General features: G+C 36.8%; 1 protein-coding gene across 12 annotated transcripts in view; it reads left to right on the top strand.

Moving 5' to 3' along the window:
* Positions 1-23,678, top strand: part of PTPRD (protein tyrosine phosphatase receptor type D) — a 1,741,884-nt gene that overhangs the window by 30,373 nt on the left and 1,687,833 nt on the right. For all 12 annotated transcript variants that reach the window (XM_082266411.1, XM_082266413.1, XM_082266423.1 and 9 more), the window contains exon 2: positions 23,482-23,599. The gene's annotated coding sequence lies outside the window, so the exon portion shown is untranslated. The remainder of the gene's footprint in view (positions 1-23,481; positions 23,600-23,678) is intronic.

The following is a 23,678-nucleotide window of genomic DNA, read 5'->3' as shown; positions in this document are numbered from 1 at the left end:
TACTAGTAAAAAAGAAATAAATAAATAAAAATTACATAAATCTTTCCCCTAGTTTGTAGACGCGATAGCTTTTGCACAAATACACTTATTGGAATTTTTTTTCTTTCCAAAAATATGTAGCAGAATACCTATTGCTCTAAAATAATGATTGCAATTAGATTTTTTAATTTTATTGGGAATGTTATATAGCAGAAAGTAAAACATATATATATTTTATTTTTCAGAATTGTCGCTCTATTTTTGTTTATAGTGCAAAAAATAAAAATTGAACAAAGATTGGTCTTATTAAAAGGTCAAATACAGCGCTTGCTGATAAAACCCTAATGGATAGCAATATCCATTCCAACATCTGTGATAAGCATAAATGATCAATAGATATGTTATGGTATAAATAATTAAAAATATATAGTAAGCAAATATAAATAGCGATGGTAAAGCATCAATATTCCAATAAATAAATAAATAAGTGCCACAATGTACATAGGTGACTTGGCGAATAAAACATATAATAAATATGAAAAATTGGTTAAAATGGATATACTCAAAAAACGTATAATATAATATATAAAGTCCAGAAAGAAGTGACTGTAGTGCTCAAATATTAAAGTCCTCAGTGAATGTAAATCTTCCAATGTATTCAAAAGTGCAGGTGCTCAGACGTGATTGGCCATATCATCGGTTCCTTGCCTCGTGTAAGTGAGTAGAGTGAATCACTTACCGGATCTCGTGGGTCCCATATGCCATATGGCATTAGGGCCACTTGAGCTTAATAGCCCCCTGGGCTGGAATGGCTTCCCCTTTAGGGTCCCATGGGCTGGTAACAGCTCCTTAGGCTCCGGGGTAAACGACCAGGTAGTATAATAGGAGAAGGAGAAATAGGCTCCAGATAGTGTAGTATTATAAGCAAAATAGTTTATTTCCCATAAATCGGGTTCAAATGCAAGTAAAACAAATCACTGGTGGTCAGTGGTGCGGGCTGCGCATCCTCTTTGCAGAGTGGCGAGCAGACTTCCGGCTTGCGTTCCACCTATATGGCGTAATGACGCTATGCGGTCCAAACTGACGCGTTTCGTCACTTCCGGTGACGTCTTCAGAGAAACTTGCATTTGAACCCGATTTATGGGAAATAAACTATTTTACTTATAATACTACACTATCTGGAGCCTATTAGAGCCCATAGGACCCTAAAGGGGAAGCCATTCCAGCCCAGGGGGCTATTAAGCTCAAGTGGCCCTAATGCCATATGGCATATAGGACCCACAAGATCCGGTAAGTGATCCACTCTACTCATTTACGCGAGGCAAGGAACCGATGATATGGCCAATCACGTCTGAGCACCTGCACTTTTGAATACATTGGAAGATTCACATTCACTGAGGACTTTAATATTTGAGCACTACAGTCACTTCTTTCTGGACTATATATATTATATTATACGTTTTTTGAGTATATCCGTTTTAACAAATTTTTCATATTTATAATATGTTTTATTCACCAAGTCACCTATGCTCATTGTGGCACTTATTTATTTATTTATTGGAATATTGATGCTTTACCATTGCTATTTATATTTGCTTTCGATATATTTTTAATTATTTATACCATAGCATATTTATTGATCATTTATGCTTATCACAGAGGTTGGAATGGATATTGCTATCCATTAGGGTTTTATCAGCATATAGCTGTATTTGGCCTTTTAATAAGACCAATCTTTTTTCATCCTACCCTTATCCTACAGCAGCTGCTCACCCCATTTATTTACTTTTAGGCACGCAGGATATATAATATATATATTTTTTCTACATATATTAATTATTTATTACATTCAATCCTTAGCGCGGGGAATATACTTTGTATATTTTTCTACACAAAAAATAAAAATTGCAGAGGTGATCAAATACCACCAAAAAAAGCTGTATTTGTAGGAAAAAAGGGATGTCAATTTTATTTGGGTACAGAGTCGCACGACCAAACAATTGTTAGTTAAAGTAACGCAGTGCAGTATTGCAAAAAATGGCCTGGTCATTAAGGGATTAAAACCTTCCGGTCCTTAAGTGGTTAAACAAAAATGCAGGTTAGTTTGGAGCAGCGAGCAGTGAAGATAAACTCATTTATTGAGTCACTGCTAATGTATGGCACAGAAGTCATTCAATAGCTGACCCCATTAAAACATAAGCATACAAATATTTTACTTAATGTCAGACTCCTTTTATTTTTACATGATTTAGCAGTAACATGAATGTATGTCTTTTTTGTAATTTAATCTTGACAAAATAAATATATAATTTGTCTACTACATATGGCACAGCAGCTACCAAGTATTAGTATATGACACTCAGCCAATTCAGAGGAATTATAACAAAAAAACTATCAGCGCAAAACCAAATATGTGATATAACACTCAAAATAGGTAAAAACACTGTGCGTGAATAATGTACTGAAAAAGTGCTTGAATATCACTGTGCATAAAACAAATATAGCCGGCAGCAAAGACCAATCGCGTTCACATCCCACAATTAATCAAAATAAATACAAAAAAATGTGCTGCGCCAGACGTGCACCAATAAACATAAATGATGTTAATATAATCAATATCTGAAGTCCATACAAGCTGTGATTGTGCTCAGAATCCAATAAATGTGCATTAGTGTCCAAGTGTCCAAATCAGAAATGCAATCTGGTGAAAAGTGCACACCAATCTGTGAAATCCCTCCACCTGCTAGATTGGCCTCTCACCTCCAAACAGGACACAGACGGGCCAGCAAAAGCATGTACTGAGGATATCAGACTGCTGGAAAGACACTCCAGCCTCTCACCTCCGGAGGTCTCAAGACACTGGACATGTGATGCAAAATATAAAAGGGAAAATATAGTGCTCTCCGTTTCAACAATCAGGCTTTATTGAGGAAAATAGAAGTTTACTCACACGTACAGGGCACTTCACCGTGCCTGCTGTTATGGCAATAGTAATAGCGTATGTCACTCGAGAGATGTTCGACGTCGGTCACGCAAGCTCCGCCCCCCTATACGCGTTACGACGAGCGTATGGCTCCAAAGTCTTCCTCGGTAGGGGTCCCCGTGCTTTTGCTGGCCCGTCTGGGTCCTGTTTGGAGGTGAGAGGCCAATCTAGCAGGTGGAGGGATTTCACAGATTGGTGTGCACTTTTCACCAGATTGCATTTCTGATTTGGACACTTGGACACTAATGCACATTTATTGGATTCTGAGCACAATCACAGCTTGTATGGACTTCAGATATTGATTATATTAACATCATTTATGTTTATTGGTGCACGTCTGGCGCAGCACATTTTTTGTATTTAATTCAGAGGAATTAGTCTAGTACAAAAAATGTATGTGTAGCCATGCAAACTTGAATTGAATGCATTTTTAAATTATGAGTTATACCTTAATTGCATCTTCAACATTGTGATAAAGTATATAAAAATATGTCCAGAAATAATTCTATACAGTGTTAAAGTTAGCCTGAAAAAAAATATAGATTTTAAAGGGTTCCTAACTCTTACAGCTATATATATTTATTTAATAAACAAGCAAAAAATTGGGGGAGCAGACCCTGAACATGTATATCTAAAGCCGGTGCAGCTATGGACCAAGCAACATGTATATTAAAAAAGAATAGCGCAACCATGCAAAAGAAATGACTATCAAATATGGAGACAATCCATAAATAAAAATGGGGGTTTAGTCCCACCATATGGCCATATCGTGCTCAAGCCCACCACTGCGTCAAAGTACCCCATTATCAGTGGGTCCTACACTATCCATAAAAAAGGGGTGAATCCAGCCTCTCTTACCCTTGGAGACAACACTCCTTGCTGGGAAGGTGTGCTAATGCACTGCAGGGGACTCCTCCTATATCTACTTGATAGAGGACACCAATAGAGTACAGGTGTGTGTGGGGGATGGGATGCTCAACCTCATAAGTCTGGTCAGACCGAATACATAATAAACAAGCAAAAAATTGGGGGAGCAGACCCTGAACATGTATATCTAAAGCCGGTGCAGCTATGGACCAAGCAACATGTATATTAAAAAAGAATAGCGCAACCATGCAAAAGAAATGACTATCAAATATGGAGACAATCCATAAATAAAAATGGGGGTTTAGTCCCACCATATGGCCATATCGTGCTCAAGCCCACCACTGCGTCAAAGTACCCCATTATCAGTGGGTCCTACACTATATATATTTATTTAGAAAAATGAATTAAAGTACTTTACTTAACCTGTTGCTGGAATTAAAATATGATGTAATTAAAAAGAAGCTCAGGGGGGCATGTCCTGTCTAGGGTCATGAACAGGCATTCTCTATAAGTGCTCCTGCGCTGGCCAAAGATGTGCCTACTAAGTCCTGACTGTGATGTTCACATTACCCCACACAGATTATAATAACAACAGGGAATCTTACTCCCAAGACTCCCACTGATTGGTTTGCGCAAAAGTCATCGCATCTACAAACTAGGGGAAAGACATGTCATTTTTATTAGTAATGGCGGCGATCTGTGATTTTTAGCGGGACAGCGACACTGCGTCGGACAGATCGGACCCTTAACTGACATTTTTTACACTTTGGGGGCGACCAGTAACATTACTACAGTAATCAGTGCTTAAAATATGCACTGTTACTGTAATAATGATGCTGGCAGGGAAGGGGTTAACCCAGTGTTGATCAAAGGGTTAAGTGTGAGCCTAGGGGAGTGTTTTCTAACTGTATGGGGGAGGGATTTGTGAAATGAACATAGAGACCTGTGATCCTATATAGGAGGAACACAGGAGCCCTGTGATAGTTTCAGAGGGAACAGCAGTCTGCTGTGTTTACAACAGCTGACCGTTAATCTCTCTCAGTGGGGGGACAATGAGTGCCGCCGGTCCTGTGGATCAGCCTAGTGGGGGCAGGCACGCACCACTGGCGGTGCACGTTTGCCCCTAGGACCGCTTCTGCGAACTGACATACCCATACGTCGATTCGCGCTGCCGAGCCAGCCTGCCACAGTATATCTGCGGAGGGCAGTCGGCAAGCGGTTAAATACAAGGGGAATTAGAGGGCCCTCCTTGTTCAAGCTTACATTAATCTTTTTTTATTTTTTTACATGTTTACATTTCACTTTTTTACTTTTATTCATTTGTATGGACTACTGGGTGTCAAGTATTTACCACTGGCTGAGGTGGCCCAAAATGTGCTTCAAGTGTTATGTTAGTTAGAACATACCAATTGTCCTTAGTTACTGATGCTTTATTTAGGTAGTTCTTGTAGAAACTTAGATAAGACTGGCAACTGTAAAAAAGCTTACTGATCAGCATTGTACAAGTGTATGACACATTACCGAACAGTTTTAGAGTCATTCAAACTGGTATTGATATCATATATGTCTTATTAACAGTATGCCATGACTGTCTCTGACTATGATGTGTATTTATACTATGTTTGTACCTTTAATAAAATATTTTAGAAAAAAAAAATATCAGAAATGGGATGCGACAGGGAAGGCCTCTGTTGCCTCTAATCTTCATTTTGACATTGGAGCCAATTTTTTGGCAAAGACCAGCAAATTTGAACATCCACGGAATTCAGATCGGGCGGAAAAGCCTCAGGGTCTCAACATATGCTGAAGACCTTTTATTTTTTATTAGTCTGCCAGACATCTTGGTTCCCATACTAATTTCAATGATATGGAGACGTACCTAATTTTTTTATATAAACTTTCAAAAATGTGAATCACTGAATCTGATGCTGTTGGCGAAACAACTGTAGAGATCCAGTTTTACTTTCAAATGAGTGCCTACAAACATCTATTACCTGGGGATCTAATTAACAAACCGCCTATCAATTTTGTGCTGCTTCTCTCCCCATTTAAGAAGCAGTTAACATGGTGATCCATCCACACATTTTCTTAAATCGGTAGATGTAATGGTAACAGAGTTTATTACCCAAAATCCTATCCCTGTTCCAGGCTTTGCCCATCCATATTGCTTTTGCTTATCTTAAGGTAATACAGTCAATCCAAAAAGAATGTATATGGGCTAACTAACCAGCACATATTAAACACACTATCCTTCGAACCTGAGGGAGGTAGGGCACTACCAGATGTTCTACTTTATCAATTAATAACCCACCTTACCAGGGCTATAGATTGGAATAGACAACAACAGAACAAGCAGTGGGTAGCTATGGAACAACACGCATGCTGAACACCCCTTGCACTTTATGTGGAGCTCATCACTGCTGTCCCCGATGCTGGTCCACCACTCAACCATAGCACCAACTTGGAAACTCTGTGTAACAGAATTTACCTAGTTTGGGCTACCACCTAACCCTTTAACACAATATCTGATTCTTGGCAATCCCAAATTTCTCCTGGGTTTACAAGGAGCCACTTTTTCTCTACTCTGTCAGGGAGCTATACACGCAGGGGATTTGATGTAGTACAGATGTCCCAGTCACAAACATTTAGATTGATTTTCTTTGTTTCAGCTATCGCATTTCCTGAAATCCCTACCATAGGCATCTATCTTTGTGTGTCCATTGAAGTCAATTTAATGAGAATGCCAGGCAGAAGGCCCCTCTAGAAGTACCATGTCCTTCACTTATAAACTCCCACTCACTGAATCCTCTCCCCCCTCTTAAGTTTTTAGATTTGGGGGAGAAAGATCTACAACTTGAATTGACTCCCAAGGAGAGCACCAAAATCATGTCTCTGTCCTATAAAACCTCTATTTGTAGCAAATATCAGGAAACTGGCTATAAAATTGTAACCCGCTGGTACCGCACTCCAGCCCTACTATATCATATGTATCCTTCTGTGCTTCCTGAGACATGTTGGCATACTGAAGAGGGAAGGAGTTACATATTAAACATACAGTGCCTTGCGAAAGTATTCGGCCCCCTTGAACTTTGCGACCTTTTGCCACATTTCAGGCTTCAAACATAAAGATATAAAACCGTAATTTTTTGTGAAGAATCAACAACAAGTGGGACACAATCATGAAGTGGAATGAAATTTATTGGATATTTCAAACTTTGTTAACAAATAAAAAACTGAAAAATTGGGCGTGCAAAATTATTCAGCCCCTTTACTTTCAGTGCAGCAAACTCTCTCCAGAAATTCAGTGAGCATCTCTGAATGATCCAATGTTGACCTAAATGACTAATGAGGATAAATAGAATCCACCTGTGTGTAATCAAGTCTCCCTATAAATGCACCTGCACTGTGATAGTCTCAGAGGTCCGTTTTAAGTGCAGAGAGTATCATGAAGAACAAGGAACACACCAGGCAGGTCCGAGATACTGTTGTGGAGAAGTTTAAAGCCGCATTGGGATACAAAAAGATTTCCCAAGCTTTAAACATCCCAAGGAGCACTGTGCAAGTGATAATATTAAAATTGAAGGAGTATCAGAACACTGCAAATCTACGAAGACCTGGCCATCCCTCTAAACTTTCAGCTCATACAAGGAGAAGACTGATCAGAGATGCAGCCAAGAGGCCCATGATCACTCTGGATGAACTGCAGAGATCTACAGCTGAGGTGGGATACTCTGTCCATAGAACAACAATCAGTCGTATACTGCACAAATCTGGCCTTTATGGAAGAGTGGCAAGAAGAAAGCCATTTCTAAAAGATATCCATAAAAAGTGTCGTTTAAAGTTTGCCACAAGCCACCTGGGAGACACACCAAACATGTGGAAGAAGGTGCTCTGGTCAGATGAAACCAAAATCAAACTTTTTGGCAACAACGCAAAACGTTATGTTTGGCGTAAAAGCAACACAGCTCATCACCCTGAACACACCAGCCCCACTGTCAAACATGGTGGTAGCAGCATCATGGTTTGGGCCTGCTTTTCTTCAGCAGGGACAGGGAAGATGATTAAAATTAATGGGAAGATGGATGGAGCCAAATACAGGACCATTCTGGAAGAAAACCTGATGGAGTCTGCAAAAGATCTGAGACTGGGACGGAGATTTGTCTTCCAACAAGACAATGATCCAAAACATAAAGCAAAATCTACAATGGAATGGTTCACAAATAAACATATCCAGGTGTTAGAATGGTCAAGTCAAAGTCCAGACCTGAATCCAATCGAGAATCTGTGGAAAGAACTGAAAACTGCTGTTCACAAACGTTCTCCATCCAACCTCACTGAGCTCGAGCTGTTTTGCAAGGAGGAATGGGCAAAAAATGTCAGTCTCTCGATGTGCAAAACTGATAGAGACATACCCCAAGTGACTTACAGCTGTAATCGCAGCAAAAGGTGGCGCTACAAAGTATTAACTTAAGGGGGCTGAATAATTTTGCACGCCCAATTTTTCAGTTTTTCATTTGTTAAAATAGTTTGAAATATCCAATAAATTTCATTCCACTTCATGATTGTGTCCCACTTGTTGTTGATTCTTCACAAAAAATTTACAGTTTTATATCTTTATGTTTGAAGCCTGAAATGTGGCAAAAGGTCGCAAAGTTCAAGGGGGCCGAATACTTTCGCAAGGCACTGTATATTTATATATATATGTTTCCTACTCTTTTTCTGTTATTTCAAGTCTCCTTTTCTTTTGACTATTTTTGTATACCTGATTTGTTGTAAACATTAGTGAAATACTTAATAAATACTAAACACAAAAAATAATAATAATACAATTAAAAAATTGTTAAAGTGCTTTGTCCACCCATGCTTATGCATAAAGGTGAATGTACATATCGGTACAACACGCATATGTAAATGGCAATCACACCACACATGTTAGGTATCACTGCAAACATCAGAGTGAGAGCAATTGTTTTGGGTCCAGACCACCTGTGTAACTCTAAACTGGTAACCTAAAAAGGCTTTTATATGTCGCCAATGGATCATTTATTGTACCGTAGTTTGTTACTGTTCCATGATACAGCAAGACATGCTTGGTATCTATTTACTTGGCGTAACATAATCTTTTAAATTTTGCCAAACAATTGTAGATTATGTTGTGTTTCTGTTCAATAAAATTAATTAAAGTGTATTTTTTTTCAAAATGTTTTGAAAAACGGCTGTGCAAATACTATGTGACATAGAACAATTGCAACACCAAACATTTTATTTTCTAGGGCCTATGTCTAAAAAATATATAATGCTTGGGTTTTTTTACATGTATGACAGAAATTGCAGAATTTGCCTGGTAAGCAAGTGGCAAGTGGTTAATCATAAACATCAACAGTAAATATGTAATACGATGGACAAAAAATACTGTGAACATTCTCAAAGTGAATACTTATGATTTGATAAAAATACTATGTCCAATTATGAGTCATTTAACATGCCAGTCAAAAAAAAAAACATGTAGTCTGAAATCCAGGAAACATTTTTCAATTACATAATAATTCAGAGGAACATCTTCAGAGAATTATAAGATTTCTATGCAATCTTAGCCCTAAGGACTTCGACATTGTGTGCTTGTCTTAATTGTTCTTCCTGATTTAGTCGATAATGCAGAAGATAAATGAAATTCAAATGCATAGTTCAATTATGAAGAAAAGCCAAATAATGGCTTGTGACTGCTAAGTTCTAACCGAAGGCTAGATGTTTTATTAATGTAAATGGAAGGGGTCCTTATAGTTTGCTTCATTTTAATTAACTGATGCCTTTGGGATATGTGTTAAAATCTTCTTTTTTATTTTTATTTTTTAAAATGAGAGTGAACTTTTTTTGTAGAAAACGTGTCTATACTAAGAATCTAGTGTGATATTCTTACAAAAAAAACTCATAACACTAAATTAGTCTGTCAACTTTAAATGTTTAAGTTTGGTAGTGTTATATTTGAAATTTTTAATTTGTGACATATTTTATGAGATTTAGTGAATACATATGCATGATCCAAGATAACATTTTTAAATATACTATGCAAATAATAGTCAATCGTTGAGGCCTCAGACGTAGGGGGAGAACCCCGTCTGAGGTACCTCTCCTGTGGGTGGAGAGCAGAGCTGAAACCATGTTACGTTACCTGGTTTAGTTTTGGTCACAGTGAGACGGCATGCTGTGTGAGATCAGTTGCCATTTTTCTGATGAACTGCTCATATTTGCTACCTTTTGGTCTGTTAAATATAAAATTGAAATTGTTTGGGTATATATTTTTGATACGTGCAAAACAATACATGTTGATCAGGTCATAAATAAAGTCCTGTAAATACTAACTGTGTTATCTAAATTAGTCTAATTAGCCCTCATAAGGTCATATCTTTGATGGTAGAATAGTATCTATGTTGTAAAGACATTTTGAAGATTTGAGGAGTTTAGCCAAAGACAACTGTGCAGGGCTGAAATTACTCAGTCCACTGAAAGTATGTGCATTTTCATCCCACAATACCTGGGACTTGGGAGCTGAGTGTATTTCTGCCAAATCAACAGGTACACTTTAGTACTTGCAGGGTCTTTAAAGATATAAACCATGAGGAAATGTGCATGCACTACAAAAATGTTTAGTATGTTTTGCCCTGACACCTAACCACTAAAACCTAACACTTTCCCAAGCTATAATATAACGCTAATTACCCCCTTCTCCTACATACGCTCTTCATTGTGTACCTTTGTGCTAAAGAAATGCAATCTCTCTGTGTGCCAAAAGCACACAGTACCAACATTCCAGCACCAAATTGACCTGATCCTAGAATTAAGGAAGCCAGCTAACCTTGCTATAACTGGTCAAGCTATAGATCAAGCAAAGTCACTTTTGTACTGAACTATTAGAATCCAAGTGAAATAGAAATGGAGGGTTTTTGTTAGTTTTTTTTGTAGATGTTGCCATGTAAATGTTTAGTGTGGTCAACTCTAAAGGATGATTTGTGGTTCCCGTCCTGTCATGACATGTCAGATACTAAAGTCTAGGAGGTTATGAAAAGATAATGTTATCATTGTAATGCTTTTTGTTCAACACATTAACATTATCACATTGTATTGTCACTTTGTAATAATTATTAGTTCTATTGAACAAACCAATAACTTAAAAAGGAATTTAATTAAAATAGAAAAAGTTTGCAGCATGAAGTAAGATAATTAAACTAAAATGAAAACTAATATTGCCATTTCATCTTTATTTTTAATTAATAGTTTTTGTATAAAGTAAGTTTTAATGAGCAAAAACGCATTACATATATTCATTTTCATTAGAAGTAAAAGTAACTGTTGTTTGTTCTAATTAGGAGTTTAAGTTAGAATGTCAATTAATAATACTTTTCAGACAAAGACTAATTATTTTTTATATTTTTTTTTTGTATCCTCATTATTATTGATAAGGATAACACAAAGCTACCTACTGCATATAAAAATCAAATGACATGGTTAAATATAGAAACACTTACATTGCTTTAAACTAAAATGCTACATCTACTTAAAATAGCATATTCCCAATCACTATTAGGTTCTTTAACATTAAAACATAGGACAAGTATACTGTATATCATTACTTTTTCTTATGTTTTTAGCCTACTATACTGTGTTTTGTTTTTAAATTTAAAGCAGCTATTTTAGCTGAAGGAGGTGCTTACAAATAAGAAATAAAAGCAATCTGTGCACAGTTGTGGACTGCCTACAACCTAAATATCAAGATGGGAAGGTCTTTGCTGTGCTAGAAAATAATTATAGGGTTATTTTTCCTCTGAGTCATTCAGCTGTGTGTAATTTGATGTCTCATTATTCAGACCTTTTTACAATGAAAAGAGCATGCAACACTAATCTGCACTTATCAGAAGTAGCAGCTTATGTTATTTTAGAAAAGGGGCATAGACTCAAGGCAGACATTATCTTGTGAAAAAATAAAATAGTCTGGTGCGCTAAACTTAAATGCTATCACTATTAAGTGATAAGGACCACAAACATAACAAACCTGTGATAGTGATAATACAATATAACAATGTGTGTAACACAGGTGCTACCTACAAAAAATGAAAAAAAGTGACTGTGAAATACCCCCAAAAGGGTGTATTAACAACCAATATAACCAATAACACAATGTGCACAGATGTCACAATATAGTAAAATATTGACTATAGTGATTCCCACAAACAAATAAAATTAAACGTGAGATGCCCCCAAAAAAAAGGGGGTGTGATAAAAGTCCAGTAAATAGTGTCCCAAATTGAATGTCAAAAACCCTAAGGTTCTGGATAAACGAAAAAGCACTGATGTCTTCAAGTGATGAAATGGAGTTGCATGGTGAATATTCCAAAACAAAGCGTGTCTAATTCTTATATCGTGAATCCCACCACCTTTAGGGTTTGCTTCTTACCAGCAGGGCAAAAAAAGCAGCCCCCAAGAGTGATGACTCTCTGTGCAGTAGGAGGGATAGTGTGCTTCTTCACACTCTGTGGAAGAGATACCCAAAATAGCCTCTTACCAGATGGATGCCGTTCTGAAGCTTATGTCTGCCCCTTTAAGGGCCTCCCCCGGTCTGCCACAATGGGTCAACACTCAGGTCCCTTGTCAGTGATCCTTGGTGGTTTTCTATGCTCCTTTAACTTGATTCCCAGATATTATTTGATTAATGACTTGATAAGCTGCCTTGATAGTTCATAGACCTTCTTTTTTTCATTTTTTGTAGTTAGCACCTGTGTTACACACATTGTTATATTGTATTACCACTATCACAGGTTGCTATGTTTGTGGTCCTTATCACTTAATAGAGAAAGCATTTAATTTTAGCGCACCAGACTATTTTATTTTTTAATTCTTATTCTCCAAATCAGGTATTTGGATCTTTGCTTATAGCTTATTTATATTTACCAGCGCACCATTTTTACACTTCTAATTTGTCAGACATTATCTTCTCCCTATATAAGGCATTATTAGGACCCAATTTGGAATATGCAGTTCAGTTTTGGCCACAGGATCACTAAAAGAGTATCGAAGTACCAGAGAGAGGAAAAAAACACAATACAATATTTATCCTGGAAATATTTAATTGCATTTATGTTTTTTTTTCTTCCTTGAGATCAATTGTGGGTTTGGAATTGTTGTTGTGTGTTTTAACTGTGTGGCTGACTAACTTGTAACAGCATCAGCTATTCAGGCTTCCTGACATAGCAGAAGATCAACCACCATAAACTATCTACTTGTAGTCTTGAGCTCAAAAAGGATAGGAAAAGCCATAAACAGAAGTCAGACTTTGCATAACAGAGCTTTCTAGAATACTTTGATGTTTAAAGACACAATCAGGAACTTTTCCCTGTATGTCAGGGTATGGTGTATGTACACCTATCTGTCATCACGTTTGCACATCTGTGTGTATAAAAAAATAAAAAATAAACATATTAAAATAGAAAAAAAAATCATATTTAATGATGCATTCATGAATACAGAGCTGCATTATTTGTGTGTGTTTTTTATCTGTCTGCAGTTTTGTTAAATGTCCCAGCTGGATTACCACTAAAAAGTATGAGTGGCAGAGCTCAAGTGACATACAGTATATTAAAAACAATTTATTCTGCAATGTATTATAAATGTATCTAAATTAAATTGGAATTAAACATACAGCATATAGTATAATGTGCATATTGATTAGAAATTGATCTATATATAACCTTCAATCCCTTAAGCCCTAGATCATTAGACTCTACCTTACATTTTTAGGTAGATATTTAGGCAGGGAAGTCTTGTCATTTTAGAGGAATTATTTTTCTAGCGATGAAATGAAAAATTATCCTTTTTAGTTACCAAACAAAACCTTACAGTTTACTTAAAGTGGTTTTAAACCCTCCCATATACCCAGTGCGGTGACTGGCCTCTGTGATACACGAAGATGAAACAAATCCTCCTACACTTTTTACTTGTTTATCTGATGTCTTCTCTTCCCTACACCACTTCAAAAGGGCAGAATCATGTTAAAATCCTTCTCAATCTGTTAGTATCACAGAGGAAGGGGTGGAGAGCTGCAGTTGCACTGTGTGAGAGCTGATTGGAGGAAAGGCACACACCCACTCCACACAGCAAAAAGTAGCTATGTTCTGAAAATACAAGCTGTATTGCTGAGCTCTCTCCCCGTCACAAATTTATCTCATGTGTTAGGAAAACTCTTTAGAAGTTAGACATGCTCATAACAGAGAAAGGAAGCACAAGAGAGAAACAACACTTAGAGCTTTGAAGAGAGATAAGTAAACACTACAGACATATGTGCTTTGTTCAGATTTTATGACTGAGGTTTACAACCACTTTAAAGTTGCTTTTCATAGAGAATGATAGGGCGATTGTTGTAAATACCTGTAACTGTGCAGGTAGTGCTTTAATTTAATTGAATGCAACAAACTCATAAAAAAGCTGTTTTACATTAAAAGCAAAAAGAAAGTAGGGAAAAACTTAAGAAAAACTAGTGAAACATATTTTCCCTACTTTTTAAATGTTAAATCACCTAATAGTGATTGGGGAGGGACCATGACATGTTAGGCAGATGTGGCATTTTAGTTTAAGGTTCACTTAATTTCATGTGAACTTAGGTTAAATTAAAGAGTAATAATAGTGCAATGTATGTGTTTCTTTATATAACTCTGCCAATTAGTTTTTTTATGCAACACGTAGCTTTGTGGTATCCTTATCAATAATAAGAAGGATACAAAAAAGAGTGGAAAAAAATAATTAGATGTTGTCTGAAAATTATTAATTGATAGTTTTTTTGTACACACATTAAATACTACTGTACACCTGGCCTCTTCAAAATCGTTCAGTTTTATTAGGAATATAAATAAGAATATCTTATGTGATTGGTAGTAAAAGATACCACATTGTGAACTATGCAGTTTGATAGTCTAAATGTGTGCAAAGGCAGCGCTAAATCCCCCTATATTATAAGGTGCTCCACTGTGTATAAATGCTGTGCAAACTGCAAATTATATATGCATCAAAACATATCAGAGCATATTAGATGTGCGATGAATAATACGTGCAATCCAAAATCAAAGTGCTAAGTGCAAAAAAGTGCTCAAGTGCCTCAGCGTACTGGGTAAATATAATAACATTCACACATATATCACCACCTGATATAACCAATGAATATTCCACAAAAATATATATAATAAATGTTGGTCCCAAGTGCAAACACTCGTTGTGACAAAGAAGTGTGCACGCAGTGATGGTGGCACCCTCCGAACACCGCCAAACAGGAGAAAGAATGTAGACTCACCAGATGGATTTGATCTTAGTTGGCTTATGTCAACAAAAGATCATGCAGCGCTTGAATATCTCCGTGGGCCGGTATGGCTTTTCCCAGATGGTGTGATTCCTGTGGGTGGTCTCAGATGACAAAACAAGGAAGAGGACTCCTCATGGTGTAGTATGTAAAAACCATTCCGTGTTTATTTAAAAAAATTGTAAAAACATGGCGATCACAGCAGACATAATTCAGGTTCAAATTCAAGTTTATAGACCCGCACTGTTTGCAGTTCACTTTTGGGGTCCCTCACGGTCTCCAGCATCCTGTGTAGAAAGTTGCTCCATTCCTGGAAGCAGGGTGAGCAGCGTGCATTGCAGGGCAGGTTCAGAACGAAAAAAAATCACAATAAGCGTATTTTGATTGGTTTGCGCAAAAGTTATTGCGTTTACTAACTAAGGGAAAGATTTTTGTCATTTTTGTTGTTTTTTTTTTAAAAAATGGCGGCGATCTGCAATTTTTTTTGCGGTACTGCAACATTGCGGCGGACAGATCGGACCCTTGACTGACATTTTTGACACTTTTGGGGGTACCAGTGACATTACTACAGTAATCAGTGCTATACATATGCACTGTTACTGTAAAAATGACACTGGGAGGGAAGGGGTTAACTTTTTTGGAGAGGGAGGGGTTAAGTGTGTCACTAGGGGCGTGTTTCTTACTGTCATTGGATGTGGCTGTGTGTGTAACAGCACAGATCAACGGTCCTACATAGCAGGACCGAGTGATCTGTGCTTTTACACAGGGGAGAGTGACAGGCGGCTTTGTTTACATTAGCCGCCTGCCTTTCTCCCTCTCTACCCTACGATCGCGAGTGACCGGCGGACATCGGGTCCGCCAGTCACACGCGCCGGCTTCTTTGGGTACGAGCAGGGGCGGGAGCGCGCCTCCGGCGGCGTACACTCGCCCCCTATTCGCTCCCAGGCTAGTGACTTACTGGTACGTCACTTTGCCTGGGAGGGGCTGACTGCTGCCGTATATAGTCGGGCGGCGGTCGGCAAGTGGTTAAAAACAGGGCCTTTTCAAGCTGGTTAGGGCTTACTGATTGATTGCTATACATCCCATACTTGTTAATTTTTCTGAACCTAATTTTTTCAGGCATATGGGCATAGGAATACAGAGTGCAATCTATTTCTCTATTTATCAGTTACTAATGCTGGTCATACACTAGCCAAAAAATCATTCGAAAATCTGTCATTTGGTTCATTCTTTTTTTGTCTAGTTAATGGGCACAAATAGAAAATCGATTTTAAAATTTTAGAGCTGAACAGCCGAGTGTTAGTTTTACGAAAATGAGTTTGAACGATTTTTCGTATAGTGTATGGCCAGCATAAAAGTACAAATATACAGTAGATGTGTCCTAAGAGCACACTTTGAAGAGTAGGGCTCAGTTATTCTAAACTGCCAAACTTTATGGGACATTTCTTTTCCCACGAAACAGTACATGTTATTAATACAGATTTCTTTATTCAGGCAGACAAATGTACTAAATAAAAAATACTATTTTTTTTTCTGCTAAAATGTATTTCCAAATTAGGACCAGTTTTTAAAGGATGATTACATGTTGAAAATGCTGATTAACTTTTTTGGCTAAAGACTTTGTGAAATGTATGTCTGGAGAAAAAAAAAAAAAGCATACATGAACTGTTTCATTCCTTTAAAACACTGCGAGTAGAGAAATATATCTGGCAGAAATCTTTAATGCTTTTACTTCATGTTGTTGACTGACAACGCTGCCCCTGCTGACCTAAAATTTCAAGCAATATTTTCAGGCCTTTCTAGGATCACTTTTGGGGCAAAACAGGGCTCCACCTCTTACCTCTCTCTCCCTCTCCACATGCATGCATTGACTTAATTCCCAACAACACAATGCAGCTACCATGCGTCTCAAGCACCCTTTCACACATGTTAACCACTTGACGACCGCCCACCACAGATTTACTGCGGCAGGCGGCCGCTCCTGGGCAAACTCTTGTAGTACTATGTCACTCGCTCAGGAGACACTAGGGGGCGAGCGTGCGCCGGCGGCGGGGAGCCAGTGCGTATGACAGGTGGCTCCGATGGTCACCGGCCACTCGCAATCTCCCCCTGCTGACAGAAAGGGACAGACAGCTGATGTAAACACAGCCGTCCCTCATTCTCCCTGAAGTGATCACAGAGGCTATGCTATATAGGATCACATGTCTCTGTGAGGATCTCAAAAGCCCAACCCCTCCACAGATATAATCACTCCCCTAGGCTTTAACATTTAACCCCATTGATCACTAATAGTATTACTAATAGTATTAACCCCTTCCCTGCCATTACTACAGTAACAGTGCATATTTTTAGCACTGATTAGTGTAGTAATGTCACTGTTACCCCCTAAAGTGTCAAAAATGTCAGTTAGGGGTCCGATCTGTCCGCCGCAATGTTACAGTCCCGCAAAAAACTGCAGATCACCGCCATTACTAGTAAAAAAAAATATCAATAAAAATGACATAAATCTTTCCCGTAGTTAGTAGACACAATAACTTTTGCGCAAACCAATCAAAATACGCTTATTGCATTTTTTTTACCAAAAATATGTAGCAGAAAACAAATTGGCCTAAAATGTTAAAAAATTTTCATTTTAATTTTTTGGGAATGTTATATAGCAGAATGTGAAAATATTGTTTTTTTTTTCTCAAAATTTTCGCTCTTTTTTTGTTTATAGCGCAAAAAAAATAAAAATCGCACAGGTGATCAAATACCACCAAAAGAAAGCTCTATTTATGGGAAAAAAAGGACGTCAATTTTATTTGGGTACAGCATCGACGACGGCACAATTGTCTAGTAAAGTAACGTAGTGCCGAATCACAAAATAGGGCCTGGTCATTAAGCAGCAAAATCTTCCGGTCCTTAAGTGGTTAAAGAAAGTAACACTTGAAAGGTGTAATTCTGACGGAGGGGGTTATGTCAATAGAAAGTGACCCTCCTGTTCCCTCCTTCTAGCCTAGTGATGACATCAAAGGGAGTAAAACAGGCTGTATCTCAATACTGAAAAAATGTAAAAATGAAAATGTAATTCTGTTTACATAATAATTGTTAGAAAATGTAAGGGTCTAGTTAGGGTAGCATAGGATAATAAACAACATCATGTATCTGCTTGTATAGAGTACCTCAAAACTCATGGCCATATTCCATACCTGGCACAGTATAACATGGTTGATGTACACGTTTGGTGATTATACATGCTCCCCGTCCAATATCCATATCCCCATATATAACCAATATGCAGAGTGAGTTTTTGTGTTAGTGGCCTTGTCCTACAAGAACCTTTTCTTGTTCAAACAGGTATAAAGTTGTCTTGAGACCTAAGGCCACTTTTACCACCATGGTAGTTTTTTTTCTTTCAACTTAACCAGGATATGTATTACCATCTCACTGCCCTGCTCTGCAAAATTGCTCATTGTTTGGATGTAAAATAAACTATTTGAGTTTATCTTTTAGATACATCTTCTGATTTTGTTTCTTTTAATGAACCATTAAGAAAAATGGGATTTGACTTAGTATGAAATACGGTTCTTGAGTTTCATTTAGGGGCATGGGTCTCACCCCTTTGTAGTTTTTATCCACTCCTACTAATGCTTTTCCACAAAACTAAAGCATGATGAGAGTGGGGGAAAGTATACCTCACTCACTAACATCATTTTTTTTGCCCATGCCAAGTTTCCCAATAAAAAGCAGAATAACCCTGCCATCTCAGACAAACTGACCTGGTGTCCCTTAATGAACTAAAAAAAAAAAAAAAAAAAAAATTATAGTAAGACAAAACTCTATTATTGGGTTCATCTAAAGTGGAATAAGTATAATAAATATACGGTAAACCATACAGCATTCATCATCTTAAATTTATTTACGTTTATTAGCTTTATTCAATGCACAAACATTGTATTTAATAACTTCTCAGGACTTCTGTTTTTATTTGCATTTTTGTTTTCTCTACATTTCCACTATTTATATACTGTAGCAAACAGCATATTTTAACAAGTTAATAAATGTTCAGAGCCCTTTACGTTGTTGCAAATATTAACATTCTTGTATTTGTCCCCTTATAAAAAAGTACAATGCTCATTATAACATCACATATGGTGTGCCAAATGTATAAATTCCTTCTAAAACAGTCCTTCTGATAAAATTGATCAATTTATTATGAGAACATGTGGTATTTCATTTAGAAATGCATAATTGTCCTTTTAAAGTAATTACCAGGAGACTACAAATAAATACGACTGAATACTTGGCTTACAAAGACGGTATTTTAATGTGTCTAATCATTATTCCTTTGAATTGTTACAATGATAATGAGTCAGCACATATTCATGAAATCTTTTCAGTGCTTCATGTACTTTCTTGCTTCAATTATAAGTTGCTTTTGGTTGAATGAAAAATTGCATGTGGTCATTTTTTTCTGTTCCTATATAATCTTTTTTTTTCTACTTGAAGCTGTGGATTGGAGTTATGGATAATTATAAACATTTTGAAAGAAATACTAAATGTTCCCTTTTCCCCACCCCACCTCCACCCTTAAATAATGTGTTACTGCTCACAAAAGAAGTATAATATTTATATTAGGAATGATAGTAATATTTATAATTAATTTCATTTATTTATGCGGTTCCCATGAGTTTTACATCATCTTTCACACTACATACATTTTTATATTACATTTTTATATTAGTCCCGGCTCACAAAATTGCTGATAATCAAATGTTTCTGCCACTGCCATAGAGACACACACCCATCATTTTATGTGGAAGTGTATTAACCTTTTGGTATGATTTGGAAATGGGAAAAGCCCCAATGCTGCCAACAAACACAATGTATCTGGCGCAAAGGATGTTAGCTGAATCAGCAGAAACTATGTCCATATACATAAGTCCATATGTTAATAGTCCATCAGTTTGCAAGATGAATAAATAATAAAAAAAAAATATATATATATATATATATATATATATATATAGAGGCGCCAGCTGTCCTCAGAGTCTAGCAAGCTCTGTATCTGGGAATGAAGAGAAGGAGAAAGACAGGAAGCGCCACGTAAGTGTAGTATTACAGACAATTTATTGTCGCACAATATATATAAAAAATTCACAAGATGTAAGTAGGTAATAGGCTCATCAAATGGGGTAAGCAAAGGGAAGCCGTTTCGATCAATGCCTCTCTTTATCCGCACCGTCCACTGAGCTGCATGTTGGTGAGTCCAGCTCCTGCGGTTGTCCCATGCACCAGAATGCAAACCAGCATGGACCGCAAGCAGAAGTGATGTCACCGGAAGACGGAGAGCAGGAACAGTAGGGCGGGCAGAGGATAGCAGAGAATAGCAGGCTACGCGCTTGGAGCAACAGTTCCTTCTACAGGCATAGCTTAGGATAGTTCAGATGCTACTATATATAGCAATGGGAATCTATTGCAGAAATCACATGGGGAATAGTAGAAATACAACATGAGAGAAATGCGTAAAGTGCATATGAATCAATATATAAACACTATATAAACACTATTTGAGTAAATGAATCATGCAAAGGCTCCTAAAAAGCATAAATTAAAAATCAAATAATACAAATAAAAGTAAAAATGAAAATGAAAATACAATAAAAATAGAAATGAAAATAGAAATAAAAATAAAAGTGAAAATGAAAATGAAAATGAAAAAAAAAATAAATAAAAAAAATAAAAATAAAAGTGAAAATAAATATAAAAAAATGTATGAGTAATAAATATATAAAAAATATAAAAAATATATATATATATATAATATTATGTGGCACATACCTAGTAAGGACATATACTAAAATGGATTCCTAATTTATCGTGTATATGTGAACAAGAAAGGGGGGGAGCAATTGGTGGGTTTGCATTGTATTAAAGTATGGGTTTCGATCTCCTCATTTAAACCTCCTGGCACCAGTGTGCCCAACGAATAAATCCAAAAGGTTTCTTGTTGGCAATTGGTTCTAAGAGGTCTGATTGTTCTACCAAGTACACATTGGTAAAACCTATCCCATCAAGGATGTCCACAATTGTTCTACCAATTATGTTGTCTACTGTCTGTCCTGTCCATGTGGGTTACTCTACATTGGTAGAACAATCAGACCTCTTAGAACTCGATTTGGGGAATGCAGGCTTTTTATTGAAAAAGGATGCGATGAGCACAGTGTCCCCCGCCATTTTTTGGAGTACCGCAACAAATCTACTATTGGCCTCAAAGTTTGGATTATCGAGTCCATTCCCCAAACTTTTCCTGCGGTGGAACTTTTCAAGCGACTGTGCCAACAAGAAACCTTTTGGATTTATTTGTTGTGCACGCTTGTGCCACGAGGTTTAAATGAGGAGATCGAAACTCATACTTTAATATAATGCAGACCCACCAATTGCTTCCCCCTTCTTGTTCACATATACATGATAAATTAGTAATCTATTTTAATATATGTCCTTACTATGTATGTGCCACATAATATTTCATATATATATATTTTATCTATATATTTTTTTATATTTTTTATATATTTATTACTTATAATTGTATTTTTATCTTTATTTTCATTTTTTTTTTATTTGTAGTTTCATATTCATTTTCATTGATTTTTATTTTTATTTCTATTTTCATTTCTATCTCTATTTCTATTTTTATTTTATTTTAATTTTTATTTTATTTTCATTTTTATTTTTATCTTTATTTTTATTTGTATTATTTAATTTTTAATTTATGCTTTTTAGGAACCTTTGCATGATTCATTTACCTTTGCATGATTAATTTACTCAAAGAGTGTTTATATAGTGTTTATAGTGTATATATTGATTCATATGCACTTTACCCATTTCTCTCATGTTGAATTTCTACTATTCCCCATGTGATTGCTGTAATAGATTCCCATTGCTATATATAGTAGCATCTGAACTGTCCTAAGTTAGGCCTGTAGAAGGAGCTGTTGCTCCAAGCGCGTAGCCTGCTTTTCTCTGCTATCCTCTGCCCGCCCGACTGTTCCTGCTCTCCGTCTTCCGATGACATGACTTCCTCTTGCGGTCCATGCTGGTTTGCATTCTGGTGCATGGGACAACCACAGGAGCTGGACTCACCAACATGCAGCTCCATGAACGGCGTGGATAAAGAGAGGGATGGATCCAAACGGCTCCCCTTGGCTACCCCATTTGATGAGCCTATTACCTACTTACATCTTGTGAGTTTTTAATATATTGTGCAACAATAAATTGTCTGTAATATTATACTTAGTTGGCGCTTCCTGTCTTTTTTCCTGTTGCCAACAAACAGTATCTTTTGTAGTGCCTGTACACAGGGTAAGCATAAACATAGGGCTTTTTTTTAGTGTGATAAATATACAGATGCTTTGTGAGGAGAAATTTCTCCAAAGAAAACAAAAACAACAATGACAAATGTTTCTTTGATAAAACTAGAGAAAGGGTAAAATCTCTAAAATACTTTTTTCTATCATCATCCATATATCAGAGATCTCACCTGACTGCTTCTTCAGGTAACCTGCTGATTATTACAGGTGGACATTGGGACAAGAAAAGGGAAATGCCACCAGTTAGAATAAAGACAGAAATACAAACCTGACTAAAGCTTTAACCTTTACCCACTCACAATTCTGAAAAAAAAAAAGTTTTTTTTTTTTTTGGTTGGACTTTAATATCAGAATTCGGGTCTATAACTTCTTCCATTAGAGGTGCAAATTACACCTACTAGGCTTACTTATCTAAAGTGGCATTTTCTTCACAAAACAATAACCAGTAACTATTTGGGTTCTCCTAAATCTCCAAGGGGGCTAGATCCTAGTTTACATTGTGACTCCTGGTGGTAAATTGAAACTCCTACTATGGTACTGTATCTAAATGTAGTGTGAGGCTGTGGACTAAATATATACCTTACTGTCTTGGCAGTTGGAAAGAGTGCCTACGTATTTGATATATGAATGAGTATTTATAGTTTATTAGTGGCAACTATGTTTCACCCCCTAAGCATTAAATAAGGTGTTATACTGTCAAATTTGGCATATGTGAAACAGGGTAGTTGTACCAAAATGCTATCCCTTGGATATACAATGGAGAGTGTCATAGAGGTGACATGTATGACATGTCTATAAGTACAAGAATTCTAAGCAGTAAAACTTGAAATATGTAAGATCTGACTGACAAAATGTAGACAAAATAAATATGAAATGCGTCTGTTGTCTTCTAATTGGTTATAATTGGCAATGATGTTATAAAAAATACATTGACTAAACTTGCTCATGGTTTTTTTTTCTAGGTGAAAATATAATCATACTCCACAACACCCTGCCTCACTTGTAAACCCTCATTAGGAAGCTTCAGTCTGACAGCATGTTGGCATCTGCACAAACCGCATGTATCCGCCTTGTGTCCTGGTAAGATATTAACCTTAACTCTATTGTGTATCATCAACTACTATTCAGCAGTTGTATTGGCATATAGTGACTCATTTAC

This window comes from Pelophylax lessonae (genome assembly GCF_965119305.1).
Source record: "Pelophylax lessonae genome assembly, chromosome: 1".
Lineage (NCBI taxonomy): Eukaryota > Metazoa > Chordata > Amphibia > Anura > Ranidae > Pelophylax > Pelophylax lessonae.
Note: the sequence above shows the minus strand (reverse complement) of the source record. Positions and strands in the feature narration are given on the sequence as shown.